The 24496-nt window shown below is 41.0% G+C and overlaps 1 protein-coding gene across 1 annotated transcript in view; it reads left to right on the top strand.

The window, feature by feature from the left end:
- The first annotated feature begins 15257 nt into the window (after positions 1–15257).
- Positions 15258–24496, top strand: part of KIAA1217 (KIAA1217 ortholog) — an 865191-nt gene continuing 855952 nt past the window's right edge. The window contains exon 1 of the mRNA XM_011963834.1: positions 15258–15735. The gene's annotated coding sequence lies outside the window, so the exon portion shown is untranslated. The remainder of the gene's footprint in view (positions 15736–24496) is intronic.

Raw genomic sequence — 24496 nt, 5'->3', positions numbered from 1 at the left:
ATCTACAAAAGAAATAAAGGATAAGACAAAAATATGTGAATAAATAATGGCTGAATTTTTATCAAATTTTATAAAAACAAAAACTTTACGGATCCAAGGCAGTTAATGAGCTCCAAACACAAAAGACATGAAGACAACTACACCAAATCACATCATGATCAAATTCTCTGAACTGTAATAAAGAGGCTATCTCAACAGGAGCCAGAGAATAAAAGACATGTTAAGTGGAGAGTAGTACGGAAAGAATTACAGCGAATTTTTCAAGGGAAACAATACAGGTTAGAAGATAGTGAAACAACGTTTCTCAAATACTCAAAAAAATGCCATCAAGAAAAACTGAAATCGGCCCGGTGCAGTGGCTCATGCCTGTAATCCCAGCACTTTCGGAGGCCGAGGTGGGTGGATCACAAGGCCAGGAGATTGAGACCATCCTGGCTAACATGCTGACACCCTGTCTCTATTAAAAAAAAAAATACAAAAAATTAGCCAATTGTGGTGGCTGGCGCCTGTAGTGCCAGCTATTCAGCAGGCTGAGGCAGTAGAATGGCGTGAACCTGGGAGGCAGTGCTTGCAGTGACCCAGTATCGTGCCACTGCACTACAGCCTGGGGGAAAGAGCGAGACTCTGTCTCAAAAAAAAAAAAGAAAAAAACCCTGAAATTAAGAATTTTATACTCAGTGAAAACAACTTTTAAACAGAAACTTGAAATAAATACATTTTTAGACATACAAAAGCTGAAAGAATTCATCACCACTAGAGACACACTATGAGAAATGCTAAAGGAGACCTTCAGACATAATAAAAATACAAATGGAATGCACATAAAGAATAAAAAGTACTGAAGGCTGGGCACCTATACTGAAGTGGATCACACCTATAATCCCAGCACTTTGGGAAGCCAAGGCAGGAAGATTGCTTAAGCCCAGAAGTTTGAGACCAGCCTGGGCAATATAGTAAAACCTCATCTCTCTTAAAAAAAAAAAAAAAAGAAAATTAACCAGGCATGATGGCACACACCTATAGTCCTAGCAGCTACTTGGGAGGCTGAAATGAGAGGATCTCTTGAGCCCACAAGGCAGAGGTTGTACTTCTAGGTGACAGAGTGAGACCCTGTCTCCATGAAAAAAAAAAAAAAAAAATACTGCAAATAGTAATTATGTGCATAAGGATAAAAGTTCTTTTTCTTTCCTGTTTATTTGAATCTCTGTAAAGGATAATTGACTATTTACAGAAAAAACAATAATATATTGTGGAGTTTAAAACAAGCAGAAATAAAATGTATGCGCATGATAGCACAAAAGACAGGAAGGCAGAAATGAAAGTATACTGTTGTAAGGTTCTCTTACAATATGTGTTATGGGATAATATCACTTGAAGTTTAAGTTAAGTATACTAAAGATAAGTTAAAAATGTACACTCTAGTAAGTTAAATATGAATATTAAATATCCCCAAGCAATTGCTACACCAACAAAAATCATATCTAATAAGCCAATAGGGAAGATAAAATGGAGCCATAAAATATTCAATTAATTGAAAGAATGCAGAAAAAAAAGGACAGAAAGGACTGATGAAACAAACAGCAAGATGGTAGATTTAAACCTAACCATGTAATTAATCACATAAAATTAAAGGGTTTTAATATCCGAATTAAAAGACAGCTTTCAGTTTGGCCAAAAATGCAAGACTCACCTATAAGTTCCCTACAAGCAACACATTCCATTCATTTTTCATAATTTCAACTTTTATTTTAGATTCAGGGGGTACAAGGACAGGTGTATTGCATGATGCTGAGGTTTGGGATATGAATGATCCCATCACCCAGATAGTAAGCATAGTACCCAATAATTAGTTTTTCAACAGTTGCCCCCATCCCTTCCTCTCCTCTCTGTCAGTCCCTGGTGTCTATTTATGCTATCTTTATGTCCATGAGTACCCAATATTTAGCTCCCACTTAAAAGTGAGAACATACGGCATTTGGAGTTTTGTTCCCATGTTAATTTGCTTAGGATAATGGCCTCTAGTTGCATCCATATTGCTGCAAAGGATATGATTTCATCCTTATTTATAGCTGCGAAGTATTCCATGGTGTCTATGTACCACATTAAGAAACACATTTTAAATATATAGACAAATAGGTTAAAAGTAAAAGGATAAAAAGTTGTGTACCATGCTAGTGCTATTCTAAAGAAAACTGGAGTGAATATGTTAATATTAGACAAGTCTTTAGAGAAAAGTATATTATGTTGAAAATATAAGATTATTCTATAATGATAACACCTCAAATCATCAGAAGGACATAAAAATTCGATTTCTGTGTACTTAATAAAAGGGCTACAAAATACATTAAGCAAAAACCGATAGAACTGCAAAAAGAAATTGAGAAATCCATAAATGTAGTGATAGAATTGAATGTAACTGACAGAACAAGTAGATTATCAGCAAGGATGTATACAATTTGAACAACACCATAAAGTAACTTACCTCATTGATATTTACATGATACTGCATTCAAGAACAGCAGAATATATATTCCTTTGAAATCCTCATGAAACATTCATCAAAATAGATCATGTTTTGGACCACAGTAAAATCTCAAGTTCTCTGACCACAATAAAATTAAATTAGAAATTAATAACAGGGGCTGGGCGCAGTGGCTCACGCCTGTAATCCCAGCACTTTGGGAGGCTGAGGCGGGCGGATCAGGAGGTCAGGAGGTCAAGACCATCCTGGCTAACATGGTGAAACCCCTTCTCTACTAAAAAATACAAAAAATTAGCTGGACGTGGTGGCGGGCACCTGTAGTTCCAAGCTACTCAGGAGGCTGAGGCAGGAGAATAGCGTGAACCTGGGAGGCGGAGCTTGCAATGAGCCGAGATTGAGCCGCTGCACTCCAGCCTGGGCGACAGAGCCAGACTCTGTCTCAAAAAAGAAAAAAAAAAAAAATTAATTACAGGAAGTTTTCTAAAAAATTCCTGAATATTTGGAAAGTATACAATACAGTTGAACTCATGGGTTATTTATGAGATCAAAAAGAAATTAGAAGATACCTTGTACTAAATTGAAATGAGAACACATAATATAAAAATTTGTGGGATACTATTAAAGCAGTAATTAGAGGAATATTTATAGCACTAAATGTCTATATTATTTGACAAGAAATATCTTAAATCATAGACCTCAAGTTCCACCTTAAGAAAGTAGAAAAAGAAGAGTAAACACAAAATAAGCAGAAAATAGGGCAAATATTGGAGTGGGAACAAAATAATAGATAAATTAAACCAGAAGCTGATTCTTTGAAAAGATTGATGAATTTGATAAACATATATCCATATTTATCAGGAATAAAGACACAAATTACCAATATCAAAAATAAGAGTTAACATAACTACAGATTCTACAGATATTAAATGGATAATAAAGCCATATTATAAAGAACTTCATGCCAATAAAGTTGACAACTTCAAGGAAATGAATAAATCCCTCGAAAGACACAAACCACTAAAGCTCTCTAAGAAGAAATAAATAACCTGAATAGCCATATATTTATCAAAGTAATTGAATACATAGTAAAAACTCCAGGCCTTCTTGATTTCATCGGTAAATTTTACCAAACATTTAAGGAAGAAGTAATAGCAATTCTGCACAAACTCTTGCAGAAAGTAGAAGCATGGAGCATTCTTCCCAGGTCATTCTATGTAGACAGCATTACTCTTATGCCCAAACCCAACAAATATATTACAAAAATAGAAAACTAGAGAGCAATATCCTTCATGAACATAAATGCAAAATTCTTAACCAAACTTTGGCAAGTCAAATTCAACAATGTATATTTTAGAAACATGTTATGACCAAGACATGTTTATTCTAGGCAGCGTTGGTTTACCATTTAGAAATTCATCAACGCAATTTATAATAGCAAACTAAAAAACTCATACAACTCTCAGTTTACCCCCAAAAAGTATTTGACCAAATTCAATATTCATTCCTGATTAATTTTTTTTCTCAATTTGATAAATGGCATACAGGAAATGTCTATGGCTGACTTCACACTTAATCATGAAGGACTGAATGCCTTCCCCCTAAGATAAAAAATAAGGCAAGAATGCCTACTCTTATCATGTCTATTCATCATCTACAGAGTTTCTAGCCAGTGCAATGAGGCAAGGATAAAAAATCAAAGGCACTAAGATCAGAAAGGAAGAAGTAAAGATGATTTTTATTCACAGATAACCTGATTAACTATGGGGAAAATCTGATGGAAGTATACAAAAAAATTACTAGAACTAATAAGTGAGTTTAGAAAATGCACAGGATACAACAATCAAAAGACAAATGTCAGTGTGTTTCTATTGCCAGCAATGAGCTATCAAAAATTGCAATAAAAATCATATTCACAACAGCACCAAAAATATTTGGGACAAATATGACAAGCAATGCACAAGACATGTACTTTGAAAATAATAAACCATGCAGAGATAAATTTTAACAGATCTAAATAGAAGGAGAGATATATTGTATTCTTGAGTTACAACTTGACTTCAACCACTCCTGCTGCCAGCACTGATTTTCCTTGTAAAGACTTTTTCCTTGCCATTACTGCTTGTCCTAAAAGGAAAACCCTTCTAGGCTGAACGAACCTCTACATGTACCCCCTGAATCTAAAATAAAAGTTGAAATTATAACAACAAATGAAATATGTTTCTTGTAGGCAGCTTATAGTTGAGTCTGGCATTTTCAGCCAATCTGAAAGCTCTTTTAATTAGGATATTTAAACTCTTTAATTTTGTGTGATTAATTACATGGTTAGATTTAAATACACCATCTTGCTGTTTGTTTCATCTGTCCTTTGTTTTCCTTTACTTTTTCCTGCATTCTTCCAATTAATTGAATATTTTTACTGTTCCATTTTATCTTCTCTATTGGCTTATTCAGTATGATTTTTTGTTACTTCAGCAATTGCTTGGGGATACTTAATATTCCTATTTAACTTACTACAGTGTACATCTTTAACTTATCTTTAGTATACCTGTTTAACTTTAACTTCAAGTGATGTTATACCATGACACATATTGTAAGAGAACCTTCCATTTCTGCCTTCCTGTCTTCCAGTCGCCTGTGGATAAAGCAGACTACTGGCACCAAGTTACCTGCATATGCTCTACTGAAAAAGAGGTTGAGCAAGCGAGACTTTTAAAAATGTTGACAAGGTAGAACTTATCCAAAATTAAAAGAGTGTTCAAAAATATTGAGTGGCCAGGAATATGATGCACTTCCCATATAGGCCAAATACTAGCACAAAACATAAAATTACAGGACACGATCTGTATTTTAAAATAAACTTTCTACCTTGGAAGTATAGGAATCCTTTTATTAGTCCTCAAGACTAGGAAAGCCTGTATGCCCATTTCCATTTCCCTCAGATTCACTGGAAAAAGATTTCTAAAAACATGTGCATAGGTCATCGTCAGGAAGACAAAAAACAAAAACAGAAAAATAACCTAAGGCATGACTTCATAAAAAGCCTAAGGAGAAATAACCTATTTCTCTTTTCCCACTCTGCACTGGTTTCCAGGGAGTCATAAAGAAAATGGAGAAAAACAGACTACCTGTGATTATCACATGGACAGACATGAACCACCTTGTTGGAAGTCTTTCAAGAAGAGTTAGTGTGTGGTTCTCAGGGCTTTTCCCTTACCTGGTTTCCTGGGTTAGTTATTGTTTTCCTTTTTAAATATTTCAGAAGTCCCAGGAAAACATTTCAGACATCAGACTCATTGTTAACATTGCTGTTATAATTTAAGGCATTACTGGCAGTTGTGTGGAGCAGATAAGCCAGCAAGCTTTGAAGAAAAAGTACATTTCTTTATAGGTGTCTTGAATTTCTAAAAGAATACTTTTTAATATAGCTTTATGTGGGTATAGTCTAAAAAATATACAATCTGTTTCTCTAGGCCACCACAAGAACAAGAACAGCGATTGAATAGGCATACACACACACACACACACACACACACACACACACAAATACACATATGTACAGATGCTCCTTGACTTATGATGCAGTTACATTTGGGAAAATCCATCATAAGTTGAAAATCTCATAAGTTGAAAATACATTTAATATACCTAGCACCACAAGAACAAGAAAAGCGATTGAATACACACACACACACACACACACACACACACACACACACACAAATACACATATGTACAGATGCTCCTTGACTTATGATGCAGTTACATTTGGGAAAATCCATCATAAGTTGAAAATCTCATAAGTTGAAAATACATTTAATATACCTAACCTACCAAAAATCATAGCTTAGCCCAGTCTACCTTAACCATGTTCAGAAAACTTAGTCTACAGTTGCATGAAATCATCTAACACAAAGCCTATTTTATGATAAAGTGTTGAATATCTCATGTAATTGAATACTGAAAGTGAAAAACAGAATGGTTGTATGGGTACTCCAAATATAGTTTCTACTGAATGTGTATCTTTTTTGATTCATAGCAAAGTCAAAATATTTAAAGTCAAATCATAAGTTGGGGACCATCGGTACACAGTATAGTATTTATGTAATTCTGTGCCACGCTCCGTTACAGGGCTTTAATCCTTCATCCAAAGAGCATTTATCTTAGTCTGCCCCTGCTGCTGTAACAAAATACTGTAGTCTGGATAATTTATAAAGAACCGAAATTTACTTCTTACAGTTCTGGAGGCTGGGAAGTCCAAGATCAAGGAGATCAAGGCACCAGCAGGTTCAGCATCTGGTGAAGCCTTGTTCTCTGCTTCAAAGATGGTGCCTTGTTGCTGTCTCCTTTTTTTCTCCTCATGAAAGAGGGCAAAAAAGTGTCAAATAGACTCCTTCAATCTCTTTCATAATGGGCATTAGGTGAGAACCTCCATGACCTAATGACCTCTTAAAAGCCCTGCTTCTTAACACTATTGTATGGGGGATTAAGTTTCAACACGAATTTTGGAGGGACACAAACATTGAAGTCATAGCAGTACTCTTTGCCTCCCCTTGAGGAGTCCAGCTCCAGGCCAAAATCACTTGCATGATCTTTCAGGTCTGACTGTAGACATTTACAAAGGCTTTGCCTGGCAGGCCTCAGGGAGGGAAGCTGCCCTTCCCTTCCCAGGCCTGGAGCACAGCCAGTGCATTTCCGTTTTCTGAAGGCAGTTGCAGTGAAAGACTCATGGCCCTTGGGTCTACCATGCTCATTTGCATATCTGCAAGTCTAGCCCAGGCACCTCCATTCAGAGACCTCCTTATGGGAGGGGAGGGGTTGACTCAGGCACTTTTCTCCACTCATCCCTTCCTGACCTCCTTCCTTCCCACCCATACTTTTTCAATAAAAGGAGCCTTTTGTTCAGGACTCTTCAGTGAGATGATTTCCCCCAGTCTGCACAGATCCTCCTGATGCTTGCACAGAGTCCTACGGGGCATTTTTTTGCCTTTTGCCTGCACTGCTGCACTAGGTGAACAAAGCCTTGATTGTCACTCTCAGTTTGGCTTGTTGTCCTAATTGGCCACCATCACACCTGGCTGTTCAGCAACCCCCTCCTCAGCTATACCCCAATTACTTGTGAACCTCTGCAGAGGTTCCCTCATATAAAGTTCTCTCAGCTGCCTTGTGCAGCTCGTGGCTTCCTCTTCTCTGGTTCTGTCTGGCCCTGGGGACTGAAAACTGGGAAGTTCCCTCCTAAATGGAATTGCTGCTGGCAGTGGTGCCATCTCCCAGGGACGGTGCTCCTCTGCTTAGCTGGTCTGCTGTATCAGATCCACCCTGTGGACAACAGGAGTATTGCTCGTGCTGCCTCTTTTCAATGGTCTTCCTAGTATGCTCTGTCTGCTGTTTTCTTAGGAGGAAGATTCTCTCCCCCATGAATCTACACACCATTATTGAGACTCATAGCACCATTGCTTTGTTTGCTTAGTGACTAGGGGTTTTATGCAATAAGTCTCAGTTATACTAGGATAGTATTTTTCTCTCTCAAGGACCTTGACACAAAGCAACTGGGGTAAGAGAATCATCTGAGTGATAGACCTTTCTTGTTCTCAGAATGATTCCTTCCCTGCTACAGCCCGGCATCATTAAACTCCTTTCTCGGAATGGGGTGAATGCTTGCCTAAGATCTTTCTTGGCCACTGGTGGTTGCTGCTGTTCATTGACTTCCTTGATCTCCATTCCATTCCCCTAACAGGAGAAGTTGGAATAGCTCAAACTCCATTTCCCAAGGCTCCTTTATCTAAGATTCTAGATTCCATGCAAGGCTCACCAGCCAGACACATGAATTGGATGGCAGAAGTGAGGCAAGACCCATCTTCCTGCCAGTTTTGGCTGATTGTGCTGGCAAGGAAGACTGCATGAATTACAGTTGCTCTGCACTGGCAATCTCCTGCCTTCTGGAGGTCCAGGAGCACCTGCAGCAGCTCAGCAAAGGTGTAGCATGATCAGAGGTGTAGCGTGATCAGAGCTCCCGTGGCAGCCTTGAAAGCTGTGGCTGGCCTACGAGTTGAGCTCTGTATTTTTGGCATGTCTTTTCTGGAGACTCAGGTCAGAACATTTTCCTCTAGATCTTGCAATGATTTTGTGAGCACCCAATTCCTGACAGTATATTACTGCTTTCATAAAATGCCTAGAGTCATTTTTGTGTGTTGTATGGATTTTGATGGATACATTGCTCTTATCAATAGACCTCTGGGATGCAAGTTTAAACTCAAGCTAGAAGATACCCTGTCTCACCTTAACTCACCCATATCACATGTCTAATGATTTCTCCTTTGAAATATATTTTTTTCCTGTCCAGCCATGAATAGTACATGTCTTCTGATGGTTCTTTAAGAAGAAGATAAATCGTTTCAAAGTTCAGAAATAGTTGCTGGAGAACAGTTGCAGTTACTGTACAATTCTCCTTTCATCATTTTAATGGGAACTTCCTGGAGGGCATTTTGCCTTGCATTTCTCATTTGCTATGGTCTTTTACACATAAATCTGAGGATTAATTCAAGATGGCTTTTTTAAAAAGCAACTGCAAGTGAAGACATACACACCTAATGATTATGTTGGTGGATCGGATAATGTTTCAAATGATAACTTCCTCCAAGGTAAACTCCATGCGCTGTAAAAATCGATGGATTTTGTTCTGCCGGAGAGAAGCAGAAGAGTCAGGATTGCCGAGTGCAGACTCAGCGCCTCTGCCAACATTTTGGCTCTGTGGCAGTTCTTTCTGAGAACTCTGCCTTAGGTATTTCTGAAGCAGTGTCACAGGCATTTTTACTATATGGTGCTATATTCAATTAATTCAGAAGGATAAATATACAGCTTAAGACACCGGCATTTTTTTGACTGCTGAAGTCTCTGGCCAAGGTTTCTATTCTGGCACATTAAAATAACATGACTGCATCAGAAGCAAAACCCCAGGCAAAAAGCAGGGAAGCCAGGGAGCTCCCTCTTTTTAGGTAGTGAAATGGTGTGAGATTTTCAATTTTATGTAGTGTTGCTCTTTCCACACTACATATTTTCAGATGGCTTGGGTGTTTTGCGTATGTAACCTGTCTTCTCAATGATTTCAGCTCCAGTACTAACTTAATTACTTCAACCTGGCGCCTTTGTTGCAGGAAGAGATCAGTAGCGCTTCTTAGCACAAACCAGGAGTTTTTTTTTTTTTTTTTTTCTTCTGCATTTTCAGGAATGCCTTTGCTCTTTTCTCTGAGTTTGAAAGTGAGAGGCAGTTCACTGTTTTTCTAGCAAAGTCAAGGCTACTCTTCTGATTGCTGTTTAATCAGACAATGGAAACTCAGTCAGCTTACAATGGTAGCCATTGGTAGTTACCACTGGTTAAAGTTTACATAAGTGCCCCTAGACCCTGCATTTCATGTGATGAATCTGTGATCTTCCACAAAGTGGTTGGTTATCTAAATGTTGCAGTCTATAATCTGCAAGCTATCCTTTATGTGGGGGCAAATTATACATTCCCATCTTCTTGTTCAAGTTATTCCTCCTGGACAAAGATATCTTAACCATAGTGAATACTGGCTGGGTTTTTGGATGAAAAAGGCTGCAAAGATTACTTTGAACAGTTTGCAACGTGAAGACAACTTAAGTATCATCCTGCCATTTCTGTATCTCAGAGGTAGGTGGGGAGAAACTGCAGGTGCATCTCTTTGCCAGAATATATAGTAACGTATTTTGGGAAGATTGTATAACGTAGTGCCCATTTTTACCATTGGTTTCATGAGATAATTATAAAGCACTAAAGCAAATCAGCATACTAGACTGGTTGAATATGCTAACATTCTAATTTTGTATAGAGGGTGATTACTGTTATTATTATTTATAGAGTGCCGTAAGTGTACATAATGCTTTATAAACACATAGGCAGACAAGGTGCCCAGAGGTGCCTAAATTCTAATTGCCTGAATTAGACATTCTAAATGAAAAAAAAGCTACTCTGCAAAAGTAGAAAGAGACTAGGCATAACATTGTGTTAAATAAGTGTTTATGAAGGACTGAAGGATAAAAGCAAGTGTTTTTTTAGATTTAGGTTGAAGTTGCTCCATAGAAGTCAAGAAGAACCAAAGTACTGTAACTAAACCCATCTAAAAATACTTTCTGAAACCTTAAGAGAAATTCCAACTGGTTCCCATAAATTAAGTTCTCCCATACTTTCCCAGGTCTAGGTCTGCATTCCAAGTTCCCAGAGCACAACTCATAGGGAGTTCACAAAAAAGGGGGGAAAAGAGGATTGTGGGCTCTTTGAGTGGAGAGACCAAGTCTGACAGGTGTACAGACTTTCTAAATCCATTCTCTTGACTAGGACTTTTCTTGACCCAGTAATGGGAAAAATGAAAACTTTGCAAGTAGCAGCAGTGTTTTTACAGATTAGCAAATCTACATATTAGAGGTACCCCTTATAAAAACACGTAACGATCTACCCTTTAAGGAAGCCCTTCTTAAAACTTGAGCTGGAAACAACAATGAATTGTCCTTTTACTATTGCTCATTAGGTTTGATAATGTCACAAAGATGTTCTTTGATGTCAATGTAGTCCACTTAGGAAGAGCGTTGCATATACCAGAATAGATTCAAGGAATGGTCTATTGTAAGTTCCATATGAAAATCTATGATGAAGTACAGTTACTACCTATAAACATATGTGTAAGTAAAATGTCCTTATTTTTAAATATAGTTGAGTCCAACTTTCATCACAAAATTATTACTAACCTGTCGTCCACAAAATAGTTGGTTATCTAAATGCTTCTTCATCAACATTTTCATATGAAATTTAACTTGGCACTACCTTGGGAGTACTATTTATAAATGTATAAGGTCAACTACTTGTCTTGGTTATGATATTTTTGAAATTTGAATTTATTGAGTTTATCAGTTTAGGCCTTCTTATCAGTTTAGGACTCCTTAAAAAGAAATTGACCACTTAAATTTTTGTCTTCAGGGTTAACTCTATCAGATTAGAGGGCACTACACAAGCAGTTCAAACACAAAACTATTAATATATCATGAAGCATAAAATATTAAGAGTCAACCCAAGTCGTGAGAGAAGTTGCAGGCAAATGCCAGTGTTTTATCCCAAATTTGCTATGCTCTGAAACAAGCATTTAAAATGTTTTGATCATGTTTTCTTTATGATGAACTATTTTAGCCCTCTTCTAAATGTCACTCTAGAAACATACCTACATAATTGAATAGATTTATTAAACATCATTTTGGCAATATTTTATAAGTGGTGTGTATATATATGTGTGTATATATATGCATATATGTATGGCTACTATACAAATATATATACATAGGTATGCTATAAGTATGTACAAGATCGGTGGTAACTGGTTTTTAGGGGCATATAGGAAGGTAAGTCCTATGTGAAAAAATTAATTTTTATTCTTATTCTTGTCTTTTTAAAATTTGCTTTCGTGTTACAGAAAATGAGAAGCTGCCTCCAGGATAGGGGGAGCTTGTTTTGCTGTGGGGATAGCTTCTAGAAGGACAGAAATTGTGATTCTCCATAGTTTTGCCAACATGTGTTTGCAAGAGGGTTTGGCTTAGAAACTTTAACGGCTATGGAGTATTTGATGAAAAGCCACTGCAATATGAAAATAGTTACCTTCCCACTCCAATACCCTACTCTTTGACTCCCAACAGAGCTATTCCTTCCTTGTAAACATGATGTTCTGGCTCCATAGCTGTGGATTGACATATGTGTGTGTGTGTGTGTGTGTGTGTGTGTGTTTTATTTTTCACCTGATCCCTTTATTGTGCTTGATAATTGAACTACCTGGCTATAAGTGGCCCACATTTGAGAGCATACTCACAAACATTGGCCTGTGGCCTGTTGGGCTATAATTGCAGTGGCTGGACTCTGACTCTCTTCGCACTGATTAGGGCACAGTCTAGGGCACAGTCTGGGGCACGTTGAGCTAACAGTGTTTCTGAACTCATCACCAAAGCATATACCCAGCTTAAATGATGTGTTGCTTCCTAAGCAATGGGAAATATTTGTAATGCACTTTGAACAGTGCTTCTGAGGTCCAAACCCCAAAATTTTAAAACATGTACATGTAGACCAATGTGGAAGAAATCTCACGGGTTAAGGGCAGCAAGTGATGTTTCTATGGACAGTTCAAATCCTCACTCAGATTGAGTCACTGTTTAGCCATTGGTAGTTATTATTTTCAGAGTTTATTTTTTTCCTCTCCTTTTCTTTCCTTTCTTTTTTCTCTTCTCCTTTCCATCTTTTCAATTTCATACATATATACATATGCACGTGTATATATACACATACATGTGTGCATGTGTATATATAGTGGACATATGTATATACACATATTTGTTTCACATATATGCTATAGGGTTCAGCTTAAAACAGATTTTAAAATGTTATTTTATACTCTTTAAAAAACAATTCAGTCAACATATATTTATTAAGTGCCTGCTGTTTATACCAGGCATTGCACTGGGTCCTTAGAAAAGAAAAACAAAATTCCTGGCCTGGAGGAGTTTATAAGTGGAGAAGGAAGGCAGACATGCAAACAACCAATCACATCAGAAAGTAAAATAGTTGTTGTAGAGTTGTGAACAGAAGGCAGTGGGAAATAGGGAAGAAGTGCTTAGACTTGCCATATCAAATAAGCATTACTTACCGCGGCATGTCAGCCAGGCTGCTACCTGCTAATATGGCATCATTTACTTGCTGCATTGAACACGTGGAAGGAAAACTGTGACCCAACAAAGAAGGTTCATGTGTACCAGCATAGCTGCCTCTTGACAATTTTGTTTTCAAATCATGCCTTTAATTTGTCAATGACTTGCCTATTTCCACACTATTAATGTGAATTAGCATTTTCAAGAGCAGTGATTCCTACTGAAAAATTGCTGCTTTTGAAAGACGCAGAACTAGGAACTAGTTATGTAATTCCTTCATGATGTCAGGGTGCTTTCACATTTGCACGTTAAAAAATAGGACGGTTACAGTTCCAAGAAGCCCTTGGAGGGATGAATCTACACCCTTCTCTAATACTCCTTTGTTCTAATTAGGAACATGCTGGGCTGTACTTTACTTATTTTAATTATTATATTTATTCGTGAAATCTAATGCATAGTTAAGGATATCCATAATTTTGTCTAATTAGCTAGAATTTGAATTTTCAAATGCGGGAATGTTTAAGATTATTAAACCTAAGACAGTAGACTAGGATCTCAGGCTTGCTTCTATTTTGTTAAGCTTCCATTTGAGAATCAAGAGTGTAATGAAACTTTCTGCTGCTTCATCCAGATCTGACTCTACTTCAGTAACTTTAAAAAGGTTGAAAAACAGTGTATGTGGATGGAGAATATTTTTGCCTCTTTTACTTTCCATTCTCTACCCTTTCCATTAAAAATATTTCAATAAATAAAAAGTCATCTTGGCGATTAAACAGTGTCTGGATTCAGGAAGCAATTAAAAACCATTGCCACTCGACGGGGGCAAAATTGCTGGCTGCACTGGAGATCACTGCAGAGCGCGCCTGATGCCTCCATGCTGACAGCGGATCTGGCGCGGGCTGGGGCGCATTGCACAGTCTACTCCAACCTCCAGCCGGGAGGCGGCAGGTGGGCAGCTCCGGACTGGGCACTCGGCAGCGGGGTGGGGTGCTCAGAAGGCGCAGGGAACCAGTCACTCAGCCTCAAGGATGTCTGAGTCTCTGCTAAGGGACAAACGCTCCAGGAACAATCTCTAGCCATCCCAGCACCACCTAACGAACCTTCGTTTGGCGCTTTTGCAGAAAGTCTCTTCTATTTTTGGCCCCCAGGACAATTTCAGAGAACCAATAAAGTTGGATGACAACGTGGATCGCTTTCTAGTGTAAGGTCCCGGGGGATGGCAAAACTCAAAATGTAGGCTCACTGATGAGCTCAAGGAACTCTGCTTGGAGTTGTCACCCCTACGACTGACCTAAGACCCAGGACCCAAGGGAGGGGCCTTTTGCATCTCGAATCCAGCCTCAGCCTTGACCCCTTTCGCTTGCTCCGAGTGCTTTCGCCTAGCTTCTGGCGGAGGTTCACGCAGGGAGGGGACTCAGGTGGAAAAGGTTGGCCCATTTGATCTCTTTGCAGGAACTTAGTAGACAGGGGCCCCAGGCTGGAGATTTGCTCCGAGTCGACTAGAGGCGCCTTTGGCGCACCGAAGCTGGCTGTCTTGTGGGAACCTGCAGCGGGGGTTGGAGATTGAGAGGACTCTGCACTCTTCTTCCCCAAGCCGAACTCCCTCCTACAGGAGAGTGAAAACCAACTCTTACACACCGTCTACCCCACTCTTCCCCCTAAACCTCTAGCGCAGCTTTTTAAAGGCATCCTGGGCAGCCTCCAACTTTGGGGAAAGAGAATGCCCAACTCCCGCTCTCCCACTACCCGTACCTCCTTCTTCCTTTTCCTGTGGTCGCCTCCAAACTCTGCTTCCCTAGTGTCCCCGCCCTGACCTGGAAGCGAGCGCCCCCGGCTGTTCGCGGCAGCCCCTCGGCGCCCGTTTGCAAGGAGCTCTGTCTCTGGCTCCTCACAGGATCCAGCTGCGGTTCCCATCCGTCCCCAGCCCTGCAGGGCACACGCGCGCGTGCACACGCACAAGCTTACACTCCAGCTCACACTCGCGCGTCCTCACTCCCTGCACTCCACCCTCCGCGCGCGGCTTCTCCGCGGGGTGGGGGGTGGTGGGGGTGACGTCAGGACTGCAGTCCAGAGGAGAGCGGCTGGAGAGGGCTGCGCGCTCCTCTCCCAGCAAGCGGGAGGCGCGCTCGGGTCGCCGCCGCTCCCGCGCTCCTCCCTCTCCTCTGCACCCACTGTCACGCTACCCGCCCGCGGGGGAGCCTCGAGAGCCTCCAGGTGAATTGAAAGTCGTTTCTGGGGGAGGACGGAGAGGGTGCTGCAGTCCTGGCATGCCCTGAAACTGCAAGTCGGGCAGAAACGACCCAGTGGAGGAGCGCGCCCTGCGCAGCATCCCGGGGCTGCTGGAAGAGGCCACCACTCGGCTGGCAGTCAGGAGCGGCGGCCGGACCTCGGCCCCAGACTCGGGCCCCGGCACGCTCGCCTGGGAGACACCCCTTCCCCCTCTTGCGCATTTCGCAGTTGCGCTGGTGTGGGGCATGAGAGCCCGGTGGCTCCAGGTCTCCGTGGAGCAGCTGCCGGTGGGAGAGCGAGGAGAGGCGAGGGGGCGGCAGCCTCGGCCCGAAGTAAGTGCAGCAGAAGTTTGCGTCGGTTGCCCCGCCGCTCCCCCGGCGCGAGTGGGAGGCAAATCTTCTCCCCTCCTTGAATAAGGAAACCGAGGGGAGACTTACAAGGGAGCGTTTCGAGAGAGGGCAAGGACCCCCCAGGAGGGCCAGGCCGGGAGGGGTCCCGGTGCGGTGATGGCGTGCCAAAAGGAGGAGACCCCAACTGGGAGGAGGGACTGAAGAGGAGCCGGACCCCGGGGATCTCAGAAAGGGAGGGATGTGGGGAGAGTGAAGGTGGAGGCAGTCACACCTGTCCTGTTGACCTTGGCGTGCCCCCCTGGAGTGGTGAGCCAGGGGCTTATATAGGCGCGACTAGGATGTTGCCTCGTTTCTCACTCGGGGCTACGAAGAAGGTATCGCTCTTCCTGAGAGCTGGAAGACAGGGGCAAGAGAAGAGAGAACCGGCCCCGAGACGGGTTGGAGGGTGGGGACACTGGGGAGTTTGGAGCTGGGGGTTCAGTAGCGGGAGGTTTGGGTCTTCTGAGACGCTCCAGCTTCTACGGAGGCGACAGAGGTCGAGGGAGGAGGCGAATGTGAAGCTTCGGGTCGCTACAGTTGATGTTGGGTTTCTTTGGAACCTGGTCATTAATTCTTGTCATCGGGAGGCTTCGCGGAGGGCGACAGCGCTTGGGAGCAGGGTGACCCCCGCAGCGGCCGGCCTTCCGGCTGGCTGCCCTCCCCGCCAGTCGCTCTCCCCGCACTGCTGCCGGTCCTCCGAGACCCCGGACTGTCCTGAGCTGCTTCGAGGGTAGGCGAGACCCCGTCTGTTCAAAAGAGACCCTCGAGACCCTCGACATTCTACTTACTTCTTTTCGGGTCATGTTCAGCTCTTTTGGGCTCTCTCTTTCCTAGTGGGATTCTCACAAGGAGGTTTTCTTCTTTAACAGACCCTACTTCTAATAGGGGAAAAAAGTTGCTGGAATCTGCGCTCATCTTAGGGTCAGAGCCCTGCAGAGGGCAGGCGAGGACGGCGCGGGCCAGCTCGCCTGCCCTGTTCTCGCCTGGGGAGGGTTCTCAGGAATTTGATATTAAATTTGATGAAGTGATCCTAGGAAAGTGGCGAAGGCACCTTCTACAAGAGTAGGAGTTTCTGTGCTTAGAAAATGGAAATCCCACTTAGATTCTGATACCAAGGCTACGCTTTTGAGAGAGAGGGAGATAGTTAATTAAAAATTGATGTCATTGAGTTGGAGACAAAAGTCATTTGTAATGCATCTTGGTCACTCAATTTCACTCCGTCCCCAGAAAACACTTCATGGGGCCCAACTATGTATGTGCCAGACATTGTGCTAGTTGCTCCTGCAACAGAGATGATTCATGTGTGGTCTCAGCGCTTTGGGAGCTTACAGTCTGTGCTAGAAGTGGTTTGGAAAGAAGGTGAAGAAAATGCTTGCTCTACAGGGAAGGGCAGGTGCCGTTTTTTTTTAAACCACATCTGGTTTTAACCACAATGACTCACACTCCCAGCTTATTAAGTGTGTGGACCAATATTTGCAAGATGGTATCCTCCTTGAAGGCGGGATACTGTCATTCATCTTTGATTCCCAGAGACCACCACTGCACCTGCACATAGTAGGTCATCAGCAAGTACTGTTAAATGAATAAGTGAATGGATGAATTATGGATAGTTAAAAGTATCCTAACGAAAGCTATCATGCTAGGGGAACATGTAAAGAAGAGAAGAAATAAAGGGAATTGGAGAAGGCAAGAGGGAAGAGAAAGTAAGGTTCATGAACATTCGAAAGTATATATCCTTAAAGAAATGTTTGTTTGTTTTCCATTTTTATGCATTGGAAATTACCAGCACCCAACTCCATTCTCCATGAAATACGTGCATCTCTGAATACGTAGATTGTAAATGCCATTTTTAAAGCAGAGTCTCTGTTAACTTACCATGCAGAGATCACAATGCCCTTCTCATGTGGCTGTGTTGACAATATGATGATTGGAATGTGTCTAGGTAGTGAGGCAGATGGGTGAAAAATACTTTAGGATTATAAGAATTCCTTCACGTATCTAATATTTTGCTACTAATGTATGAATCTGTACCCTTGTGCTTTAAATATACTTAATTTAAACCTGATTGAAATATGCATATATTGACTTTACTAGTGAAGATTAAACACATATATGAAAGACTTTCCTTCATTTTATTAATTGAGCCCAAGTTACTGTTGCACTAAGGTGGCAGGTGATAAATTCCAAGGTGAGTAATAAGGATTCCCCCCAACTCCCTGCCTAATTTAATTTCATTATTTCAGAAAACCAAGGCTTCATATTTTTTTTAAAAGTACGCAACAAGGTCGGGCACAGTGGCTCACTGCTGTAATCCTAGCACTGTGGGATGCCGAGGTGGGCAGATCGCTTGCGCTCCAGAGTCTAAGACCAGCTTAGGCAACGTGGTGAAACTCGTCTCTACTGAAAACACACACACACACACACACACACACACACACACAAAATGGCTGGCGTGGTAGTGTGCGCCTGTGGTCCCAGGTACTTGGCAGGCTGAGGTGGGAAGATCCCTTGAGTCCAGGAGGTCAAGGCTGCAGTGAGCTGAGATCGTGCCAGTACACTCCAGCCTGGTTGACAAAATCAGACCCTGTCTCAAAAAAAAAAAAAGTGTACAACAAAACTACTTACTTTTGCACTGCTTTTTCAGTGTTTATCAATGATAATTATAATTCACTAACTTGAGTCAAGAGTTTATAGTCAATAATACTGGTTTTAGTTTTTGGAAACTTTTCAGTGCTATGTGATTTGGGGCCATTTGTAGAATATTTGTAAATTTTATCTGTTTACAAAATGAGATTATTGTACTTACATGATTTAATTAGGCACTGAAAATCAAAATATGTTGATGTAGAGCATTGCTTTGTTTGGGGCTTTGTATTCTGTAGTTAATGTCATTAATTTAGTATATCAATACTGAGAAGCAATTTGTAATTAGTGAATAGAAAAAAATAATATATTTTCCATTCTTGAGTATCTTGCAAATATTTTAAGACATCAGAGCTCTAGGAAGAGTATTGTGATTGTGGATAATTTATGGTGGTTTAAAATTTATATTGTAGAAGCAAACGTAAAGAAATACTAAAAATGGTAGCTAAACATTGGAATTCTTTAACCAAACATTGAGATGTTTCTTCTGTGGTAGATATTTGATTTGGATTATCTCCAGAACTGCACTGTTAGATCAAATGACTATTTGAGTGAGTCTTGCAAATTTGGCAAGAAGCACACTCTAGGAGGCAGAAGTTTATTTTGGAAATTTAGTTAAGGGACAGAAATGCTGAGGTTATAGGAGTGTGGGGTCATAGATTACTGAGTTTAAAAAATATCTGGCCTCATTTTGCAGATGAGAAAACTGGAGCCAAAATAGCCAAGGGTCTACGTTTCCCAGGATCACATTCAAATGCATGAGTCTCTCATGTTGCCCACTGTAGGCTTGAGAGAAAATCACACACTCACGATACCTAAACCCAGGGGCAGTCTAATGGATCTGCTGTTCTTTTTTTCTTTTTGAGACAGGGTCTTGCTCTATCATCCAAGCTAGAGTGCAGTGGCATGATCTCTGCTTACTGTAACCTTGACCTTCTGGGCTCAAGCAATCCTCTGATCTCAGCCTCCTTAGTAGCTAGCACTGCAAGTGTGTACCACCGTGCCTGGCTACTTTTTGTAGACACAGCCTCCTGCCTCAGACTCCCAAAGTGCTGGGCTTACAGGCATGAGCCACTGCACCTGGCCGGATCTGCTATCCTTGAATTTGTCTTTACTCTCATTCTCTCCAGCTCACACCCTCCAGTTGCCGCCATCTCTGAGAGTGGTCTCCCATGCCAACCCCCTACTTCCACTGCTCCTGCTGCTTGATCAGGTCCTTCTGAGGACAGGGCAGCAAAGGACTTGGTTGGGGTCCCGTTGCTCCCAGCCTCAGACACAGGCCTGGTCCCAGGCAGAGCTGTGAAGTCAGTGATGCTTGGACTGGGTGTTCCCCACATCTTCTTTCCTGCATGTGGATACCAATGTACATCAAAGAATCACAGTTTCAGAGCCAGAGGGGAGGGCAGAGGCCATCCGGTTCCTTTTAGAGATGAAGAAACTTGGGCCCAGAATAGGTTGCGTAGTATTCGTGTCATAGCCATGGTCAGGATCTCCTGGGTGGTGCTGGTGCTCCTTTTGACTGCCTGTGCTCTCTTTTCCATTGGATGGTGCTGGCATCTGATCACTCCATAAAGTGAGCATATGGGCTCTGGAAGGAGGCACCTGTGTCAAGTTCCAACCCCGTCTCTCCCCACCTGTGCAACTATGGGCAAGTTACTGAAGTTGTCCAATACTTCCCTTTCTTTTCCTTTTTCTTTTTTTTCAGAGACTGGGTTTCCCTTTGTCACCAGGCTGGAGTGCAGTGGTGCAATCATAGCTCACTGTAGCCTCGAACACTTGGGCTCAGGTGATCCTCACACCTTGGCCTCCCAAAGTGCTGGGATTACAGGCATGAGCCACTGTGCCCAGCTGTCCCTTTCTTTATTAATAAATTTTTTATTTGTTTTGTTTTATAGCTTAATATAATTACTTTTCCTTCAGATCATACATTTTAAGAAAGGAAGGAACCAAGTATTTCTTGCTCACTACATGTCTAAGACCTGTTTGGCACACAATGGACATTTGATGAAAATTTGTTGAATAAAGGAATGAAAGAATAAAAGAATGATTGAATGAAGTACACATCACTTAGATAGAACTGGAATCTTAATCATGAGAGCCACAGCCTTCTAAAGATTCTAACTCTGAAGTACTGTTTCCTTTGCTAACATTGCTTTCTGGATAGATATGACCCTAATATGCCTGCTCCCTGCTTCTCTCACTTACTCCTTCTCTCAGTAAGTGGCAGCCCCATTTTTGTGATTACTTGGGCCAAAAACCTCAGAGTCATCCTCTCACAGAAAGCATTCAACCCATTAGCCAATCCTGCAGCTAGGCTTTCATTATATAATCCAAATCTGACCAGTTATCACCACATCCCTTCCTGGCAGCAGAGACCAAGCTGCCATCATTTCCCTGAATTATTGCAGTGACTTCCCAACCTCTCTCTGCTTCCATCCTTGTACCACCCCCAAAGTCTAGATTCCATACACAGCCAGAGCAATACTACTAGCACATAAGGCAAATAATGTGACTTCTCTGCTTAAATTTTTAATATTTTCCAATTTCTCTCATGGTAAAAAAAAAAAGCCCTTACAATTAACTATAAGATTCTATACTATCTAGCTGCCCTGACCTTCTGATTTCTCTCCAGCTTCCCTCTTTAATCATCATGCTTCCACCACACTGCCATCTTCCTGTTCCAATAACACACCACACTTGCTGTCATCTAAGTAACTTTGAACTTATCTTTGAACTTCTCCAGATAACCTGCTTGACTCCTCCACTTCCTTCAAATGTTTTTCTCAAATTCATCTTTCCAATAAGGTCTCTCTTGGCTACCCTATTTTAAATTACATCCCTCTAACTTTGTATCCTTTTTTGCATTAATTTCCCTTCTAGCTCTTGTGGCTATAAGAAATTCCATACATTTGATTGACTTCCGTCTTTTGTTTCTCTCCCCTACTGGAAGGTAAACTCCGCAAAGGAAGAGATATTTTTTCTGTTTTGCTCATTTCTGAATCCCTAGTGGCTAGAACAATTCCTGCCACACAGAAGGTAGTCTGTAAATATTTGTTGAATAAATAAATGAGAATAAAGTAGTACCTATATCACAGGGTCTTGTTATGATTAAATAAAACCATGCACATTGAGTGTTTAGCACAGTGTCTGGCACTTGGCACATGCTTATTTAGTATAAGACATTATTATTATGGTGTCATCTCAGTTCTCCTGGCTTTTTAGTCCCTCTTTTGGCCAGAATTTTGGTCAGAGGCAGAACTCTTCTAGAATCCTTAATACTATTTTTGGAAATGACTTTGAAGAAGTCCCAATGGCTGTTTACATCTGCTGCTGAAGATAAGTAGGAAATAAATGCAGTTATCTCTCTAAGATATGGTGTAATCCTTTCCGTGAAATACTTTCTGTCTTGGGGATGCTGGAAGGTTTCAGTTGTACATTTCATCCTCAGGGTGAAAGAGCCACATTCTCTCATGATATCCACGCAAGTCCTCCTCCAGTGGGTTGCCAGCTGTGTTGGTTTTTCACAACTTTCCTGTCTCTCACTTTTGGGTTTGCCTCTTGCTGGTCTTAACATAACTGTTCTCACTGATGGCCTCCTGAACCAACAAAGTTTAGTTGGAGGAGTTATGAGGTCATATCAATTAACCAATGAAGCATTACATGAAAAAATAAAAAATAAATGACCCCTGTAAAGCCCTCCCGAGGGCTAGGGATAGCCTATCTAAATTGCCTAAATAAATACTTCTTAATTGCTTAATAACAGCCTGTAGCTGTTTAAATGCCCTGTTGGCTGGGTTGATAGGATATTTTCACAGCTTGACCAGGACATTGTGAGCAGATATTGTGTGTACGTGTTAAAGTTTAGTACCTTATTACATTTATGTATAAATTAGCATACTATACAGATCGTAGTTCTTACTAGCTCAAAGCAGTCAAATTTTAGAAGTTGACTCCACAAATAGTAACTTCAGTCCTGAGTGTTTACAATGATTTTGCTTTACTAGAGAAAAACGTCATGTTGTACCCATTTTCCACGCTAGAAATAGAAAGAGAGCCTTGGGTTTAGTATTTGTAGGTTACCAGGTCTTTTCTTAGCATGCTCCATGACCTTGTCCAATTTCCATTAGATTACAATGGCTTTTCTGGAGCCAGGAAAAGTTACCACAGCAGCAAAAATGGGGCCAACAACCTTGAAGTGCAGCATATCTATGAGAAATTCATTTTCTTGTAACTGTAAAAGAGATGCAGACAGAACAACTCTTTAACGAAGAGGGAGAGAGGAAAAGAGAACAGAGAGCTTGGGGTGGGTGGGAGGAATATGGACTCCAGATATAATCATACAATGAAACAATGAAATCAAAGAGGGAGTGACTTTCTAAACAACTGGGGTACACATTTTTTTTTCTTTTGCCTAGTTCCTAAACACATTTTGTTCTGAACATTCTTCATAAGTAGGTTGTTGGAAAATATTTTCTAATAGAAGCAACATTATATGTGGAATGTAGGTTTCCAGCTGCCTTGGGGGAAACCTATTTAATTTATGGCTGAGCATTCAAAAATAATACTATAGTTTGCTTTTTCATATGAGAAAATGAGTCTTAATTTGTAATTAACAAAATCTTAATTGCCATGATGTTACACCATGAAGATTCAGGTTGGCATTTTTGTAAGTAATCTCTTCCTTGACTTCTTGCTAGTTTACTTAACAGAATAGGAGAATACACACACACACACACATACACACAAATATATTGTATTTTGTATGTGTATAATACCTATATAAAACATAGTCTATATAATCACTCTACTGACTAGATAATATTGAATCCACTTTATTTGCCACTTAAAAAAATTAACTTATAAGTAATATTAAGTTAATGTAGCCTCCCAAGTACCTGGGACTACAGGTGCATGCCACCTCGCCTGGTAATTTGCATTTTTAGTAGAGACAGGGTTTCACCGTGTTAGCCAGGATGTTCTGGATCCCCTGACCTCGTGTTCCACCCGCCTCGGCCTCCCAAAATGCTTCTGGTTGCCTTTCTTCGCCCTCTGCATTCTGGTCCCTCCGGCTCCTTGATGCAAAGTGTGACCAGCCCTCCCCCTAGTGGTGATTAGAAAATCTTCCCTCCATGCCCTGGTTAATGCCAGTAACTTGTTTTCACCTGCTACAGTCCTGGCACGTGGGCTGGGCGCTTCTTCTTCTCAGCAGTCTTCAGAGATCAGGAGTGGAGACCCTCCTGGCGGTCACCCATGTGTATAGAGCAGATGTCCCAGCAAAGAAGGTACAGTGTGGGAGTGGTGGAGGGAGGATCAGAGAGAGTCACTATGAGAGTCTGAGGTTTCTTTTCTTCGCAAGACCGGGACATTGCCCTATGTACTTCCTGATCTGCCCCTAGCTTTATACCATGGCATCCCATCTGCAAATTCCCTGTGGACTAAAAATCTGATTGTAAGTTTCTTTCCAGCTCTCTGATTTCTGAAAAGTACAAAAACGACGAGATTTTCAGGAGGTTTTTATTTAGAGATATGCTGGCTCTCTGCAGGGGGAAAAAAGCCCTAATTTGAACTGTTTGCCAATTTCTGTATTGTAAATATTTCTGCTGTGGCCAATTACAACATGACACCAACTGGCTTACAACACTCTTAAAAATTTAAGAATTGACTCAGAATATGTACAAACTGGCGCCCATACTGCACTGTTTCCATCGCTACCAATGATGTAAAAGAAAGGGTATGTTTTTCTCTTGATCTTTCTCCTCTTCCTCCCTTTTTCTTCTTGGTAAATGTAGAGAAAATAAAAGGTATAGATCAGGGGGTCAGCAGACTTGTTCTACAAAGGCCCAGAGAGCAAACTTATTTTAAACTTTGCATTCCACACTGATTTTTGTCACATATTCTTTTTTGTTTTTTAAGAAAGTCCTTTGAAAATGTAAAAACTACATTTTTGTTTTTGTATTGCCACTACATTTTTGTTTTTGCATTGCCAGAGAGCAATACACATACACATATATGCATGTGTGTGTGTGTGTGTGTGTGTGTGTGTATATATATATATATATAT

This window comes from Colobus angolensis, unplaced genomic scaffold (assembly GCF_000951035.1).
Source record: "Colobus angolensis palliatus isolate OR3802 unplaced genomic scaffold, Cang.pa_1.0 Scaffold63, whole genome shotgun sequence".
Taxonomy (NCBI): Eukaryota; Metazoa; Chordata; class Mammalia; order Primates; family Cercopithecidae; genus Colobus; species Colobus angolensis.
This window is presented reverse-complemented; position numbering and strand designations above follow the sequence as displayed.